Source organism: Pelmatolapia mariae, linkage group LG10_11, assembly GCF_036321145.2.
Source record: "Pelmatolapia mariae isolate MD_Pm_ZW linkage group LG10_11, Pm_UMD_F_2, whole genome shotgun sequence".
Classification (NCBI taxonomy): Eukaryota; Metazoa; Chordata; class Actinopteri; order Cichliformes; family Cichlidae; genus Pelmatolapia; species Pelmatolapia mariae.
The window spans coordinates 2090681-2096756 of record NC_086236.1 but is presented as its reverse complement, the minus strand read 5'-3'; positions in this window follow the sequence as shown (position 1 = coordinate 2096756).

The following is a 6076-nucleotide window of genomic DNA, read 5'->3' as shown; positions in this document are numbered from 1 at the left end:
ACTCATGTGGTGAAATAGGAACTTGTCTGTACAGGGCAAGGGTTCCCTGCATATCAGATACACAGCTGTTTTTGGTCTGCTCCAACATGTCTACTGTTATTATGGTCAACCTACTGTGTCTTTGATACATGTATCCAAAGAATCTTGTTTGACTCCATTTCCACTAGCGAACTGTTTTGCTCTAGGATAAAACCCTTTTCCTGCCACACCTCTCACTCACTTAAAATGTACGTGTTGTCTTTCTGATTGTAGAAGCATGCATTTTGATACCAGAAGACTAGTGATGAAATGTTAGGGTCCTTGGAAACTTTTTGCACATGTTACCCATCATATGAATGGTTAGCCAGACCCAACAACTCAACATTATTGAGGGCACTTTTTTATTATTACCACAACAAGTGAAAGCTTTCTAACAGCAGGGTGAGATACTACATTGGTCACTATTGATCCCAATTTGATCTCATGCATCGTGGACTACTAAAATAAAATAAAACAAAACAAAACAAACAAACAATCAAATAAACAAAAACATAAAGAAGTGTCTTCAGTTTATCTTCCTAATCAAAGTTTGCTGTCATTAGCAAGAAACACTACTATTGATTAACTCTGTTAATCAAAGAAACAGCGATGCATAGCCTCTTAATGACAGCAAACTTAAATAAGAAAGAAACAGTACTAAAATAACCTCATAACCTTGATGTTTGATGGCAAAGGTAATGTTCTGTTAGTAAAAAGACTAAAACCGAGGATGTTGAACCTCTAGTTTCTATTAAAGTATTTTGGACAATCACTCTTAACAAAACCAATTATTAAGGCCTTATTATGGCCATAACTGGTACAAATGTCAGTCAACAGTCCAGAAAATAGAGAGTGCATGTCTAGAAATATATGTAAATGGTAAATGGCCTGTATTTGTATAGCGCTTTTACTAGTCCCGCCTAGGGACCCCAAAGCGCTTTACACACCCAGTCATCCACCCATTCACTCTCACATTCACACACTCGTGGAGGCAAGCTACAGTTGTAGCCACAGCTGCCCTGGGGCAGACTGACAGAAGCGAGGCTGCCATATCGCGCCATCGGCCCTTCTGGCCAACACCAGTAGGCAGTAGGTGAAGTGTCTTGCCCAAGGACACAACGACCGAGACTGGCCGAGCCGGGACTCGAACCGGCAACCTTCCGATTACAAGGCGAACTCCCAACTTGAGCCACGATCGCCATAAAGGACCATTTGGCAGGTTGGTTTTTTGTCCATATGTTCAGCCTCATTTACTATTTTTATATGTTGACATATTCTTAAAGGATAAATGTATGTGAGGAAAATAGTTCTCAAAAAGGAACTGGACTTCATTGTTGCAGCAGAACAGCACCAGCTGCTTACTTCAGTCAATGGAAAACTACACCTACAACAGCCTGACACTGAAGATAGAAGGATTAAACATGTCAAAGGATTCTGTGTACACTGCCTTTTTCTTGTTTTTAACTTCCTACATTTTTTTATTATCATTATGAATATTGGTATTTCACTTCTAACTGTGACTGACAAAAACCTTAAGCAGCCCATGTATCTGCTGTTTTGTAACCTCTCAGTCAGTGACATAATTGGAATTACTCAAATTGTGCCCCGTTTGATTGCAGATCCTTTGAGACCTCCCTCTGAGCGTCTCATCAGTTATTATGAGTGTGTTGTTCAGGCTTTTACTACACAGTTGTTTGGTACAACTTCCCACACTGTGCTCATGGTTATGGCCTTTGACAGATATGTGGCCATCTGTAATCCTCTGCGCTATACTTGCTTGAGAAAACAAGCAAAACTCCAAACCTCCCTCCACCCGCTCATATGTAGTGTTGATGCATGTGTGTTCGAAGGTGCATTTAATGCCTCCCCTGCACCCTGGTGACACACCTGCACCCCAAGGCCCTTATTGTGGTGGAACGGGAAGAGGGAGGCAGCTGGGGATGGGGAGGGGCAATCGGCCCATCCCTGGGGCCACCTCCCCCGCTGACCCCAGTAGGCAGCCCCACACTCTGGAACCCACCAAGGCAAGGGGGCCGAGGCCCATCCTGATCGGGGCTCACAGCAGCCCTCCAAGGAAGACGCTCCTAGGGAACCCCCCGACGCCCTAAGCCTGTCCCTACACCCACACCAATCACAACAGCGAAGGTGGGACCAAACTATGACCCCCCACCCCCACTAGGTGGTGGAGCTGCTCAAAGGAGCCCAGAGCGATCAATCTGATGTGGTGGCAGAGGCTGTATCAAGACTAATGTAATCTAATAGATAATTTTTATATTGGTTATAATGAATATTATTTTTAGTCTTCCAGTTCACGAGGACCAATTTCTTGGCAATGCATAGGGCAGTGAAAACCATGTGGGTTATATTCTTTTCTGACATAATCGAAGTTGCCCAACAAACACACTAAAGGGGAGGTTGGAATTTTATGTTTCAGACACTTTGATAAGTCTTCACATATCATTGCGCCATAACCTCTGAACTGGTGGACAGAACCAAAGAGCGTGGATGTAATTGTCCGGTGTATTGGCTTGACAGTGTGAGCAGTTGTTGGTAGACGTAAAGCCCATCTTGAACATCCAATGACCTGTATAGTGCACTCTATGTAATATTTTGTATTGAATTAATTGAAGACCGGGATTTCTAATTAAATGAAAAGTTTTTATGCATACCTGAGACCAGAAGTTTTGGTCTAAGTTGACTGATAAATCCGCTTCCCATTTTGCAATAGGAAGTGATATTGATTCATCTGTTTTAGAAACCATTCTATTTATTTTGGACAGTAATTTGGGGGTTTAAGAGTAAGAAATTGAACCACACTTGATGGTGTTTGTAATTCAACTTGACCGTGTTTAAATTTCTTTTTTACTATGGATTAAATTTGTTGATATTCTAAAAATCTTTTCTTGTTGATCCCATATTGTATAACTAGTCTGTCAAACGGAATAAATTCTTTTCCTTCTAATATATGTTCCTGCACACTGTAACCAGCAGACTCCAAACACAGCACCCTCAGGCCATTTTCCTGATCTCTGGGGACATCTCCCTGTCCTCCACTCTCCCCACCTTCACCCAGTATACAGAGAACCAGTTGTGAAACGCACAGTTAGGAAATGGTCGGCAGAAGCTATGTAAATGTGCATGTAAATGTTGCTAAACTGTGGAGCTCCTTCAGTGACAGACTGCTGCATCCTCGATGCTTGAAGGAGCGTTTCCGCAGGTCCTTCCTCCCTGCAGCTGCCAGACTGTACAATCAAAACTGCTCTCAACAAACATAGAGGTTTACATCAGCGCTGTAACTTGTACTATTTTATCAACCAATTCACACTACAACCTGGGTTTGCCTCTTATCTGTATTTAATTTTATTTAATTTAATAACGGTACAGTACTCTGTTTTTGGTAACCATTGTCCTTGATGTAAATATGTAAAAATTGTGCATGTTTCTGTTCTGTGTCTTGTGTAGTGTTTGTCTGTATATGTGTCTTTCTTGCTGCTGTTACATCCAAATTTCCCCTTGTGGGACAATTAAAGGATTATTCTATTCTATTCTGTTCTAATCTAAGTATTTGATTCCTTTACCACTCCAATCTGCGAAGTTTATCGTATTCTTGTTTTGTAATATGTCAGGGTTGTTCCAGATAGGTGTACGTTTGCATGGGATTAATGAGGACTCTGTCAATTTTAGAAACTCCCTGTCACGGACCGGTTCCGGGGACTCGGGGTCCATGAGCAGTGTGGACCATTACTATCATTATTATTATTATTATAATAGTATATGGTGTATGTTTGCTGCACTGTGCTGTGTTCTCGTGTTCCATGCTTGTGGGTGTGCATGTGTATAGGCAGGTGTATGTGTGTGTGTGGATGCCGGTGTTTCTGAGAGCACCTGTTTACAGGCACCTTCAGGCCTGGTGGGTGTGACCCTGCCAGGTGGTTGGCCGCACCTGAAGACCATCACACAGCTGATCAAGCCTCATCAGAGGAGCTACTTCAGAGGAGTGTGGTGGAGCTCTCTCCGACTCTGGAGCATTGAGTAACTTCCCGTCAGTTCTCAGTAAATGTGCGAAGTAAGTGCCAGTCTGCTGTTATGTAAAGGTACTCACGGCTGCCTTTGTATGTGTGTTTCCCCTGGAGGGTTTGTGGAAACAAGGAAGCAGCAGACGGACCGTACACAAGGAACGGAGAAAGAGCACGGAGCACGGGAGTAGGGAGAAGACACGGAACGGGAGTCGGGATCACACTGGGGATTTATTGTTGTTTGGATTGTTACGTCACTGTAAATAAACAATAAACACACCACCTTCATCAAAGAGTCCTGCATTTTGGGTCTTCCTTCCTCACATCCCCACGGTCTGCGTGGCAGACCGTGACACTCCCACCATGCTGTCAGAGAAGAGCTGATGCTGACACTTTTAAAGCATTCATGTTGTTTATGTTTGAGCTGAAAAATTGTAGGTCTGAAATCTCTAGATTATTGCAAAGTGCTTGTTCTAGAATCTACATCTAGCCAAGGTTCATCTAAGAAGGTATGTTTTAGCCATCCTGAGATAAACTGAAGCCTATTGGCTAAGAAGTAGTGTTGAAAGGTAGATCTAATCCTCCTTTATCCTTGGTCTTTTGTAGTGTTTTTAAGCTTTTACATGGGGGTTCATCTTTCCAAAGGAATTTAGACATATACAAATCCAAACATCTGAACCAGTGGGTTGGTTTCAGTCATTATGCAAATGTACTGTTTATAAGATTGGGGAAACCTGCAGTCAGCTGAGACTGAAGAAGTCACTCGGATGAGTGACGAAACGTTTCTCCTACAAAACGCTACGTCCAGATGAACAGAATCAACTTTTGGAGCTTTTCACCGTAGTTTCCGCGTCTTCTCCAGCGGATTCTGGAATACCAGAAAATATAAGATTGTCTTGCATTGTAGATTTTAGATTTTCTCCAGGCTGAAGTGATCAAAGACAGCTGAAGTTGGAGTATAAACACATGGGTCCAATGTGGGAGGGATGATGTGAGACTTTTATTAATGAAGAATTTCATTAGATTCTCAGATGTTATGTTCGCTGCTATATGAGAATCACTAGTGGGAGGATTAAGAACAGAACTTATAATACCAAATAAAATAGGTTAATAAAAGGTTTATGATAGTTGTTAGATACAACCTTAGAAAAACATTTTGTTTTTGCTGCTCTTACCGCTTTCTGGTAGCTTGACAATGATTCTCTAAGTATCTCAAACAAAACTTGGAGTCGGTCCTCTTTCCACTTTTGTTCTGCTTTTCTACATGCCTGTCTGTATTTTCTGGTATCATTATTCAACCACGGTTGGGTTTTTGGTTTTAGATACCTGGTGGTGAACGGAGCAATGGAGTCAAGTATTTCTAAACAAGCTGAGATAAATCAGGAAAGTAGGCTATCAGTGGTCAAGTCGGAGGACCAATTAACAGGTATGATTTAGATTTTTATAGGAGCAGGTGAAACGATCTGCTGTATATGTATTGATCATACGAGATCGGAGTTTGGGCATAACTGATCTACTAGACTGACCTGAAAGAGGGAACTCAAACAGTACAGGCATATGGTCAGAAAAATTGATGTTACCAATTTCAATGTCAGAGTTGGACCTTTGACTGACTGAACAAGATTAAAAGAGTCTATAAGGTTTAAAAAATCAGTGGTCAGCGGAGTATTTGCGCAGCAAACATGAATATTAAAATCCCCTACAATTAAAACACTGTTGTACTTTGGTAAAATTCCTGCCAACAATTCTGAAAAGTCTTGTATAAAGTTCTTATTATATTTAGGCGGTCTATACACCAGCGGACATAGCACCGGTGTTGGCAGGTGTAATTCAAATAGCTGCAGTTCAAAGCTGCCAAAAGTGTCAGCTGTTTATTGCCGAGAGTTAAAACAGTTTTTATAAATAGTGGCTAATCCTCCGCCTTGACCGGTCGTTCGGGACGAATTGGAGGTAGTTGCAATCTGGGCGGACAAGTTCAGAAAACGGGCTCAACTCACCCAAGTTCAGCCAAGTTTCGGTCACCAGGAGCAAATCCAAGTTAC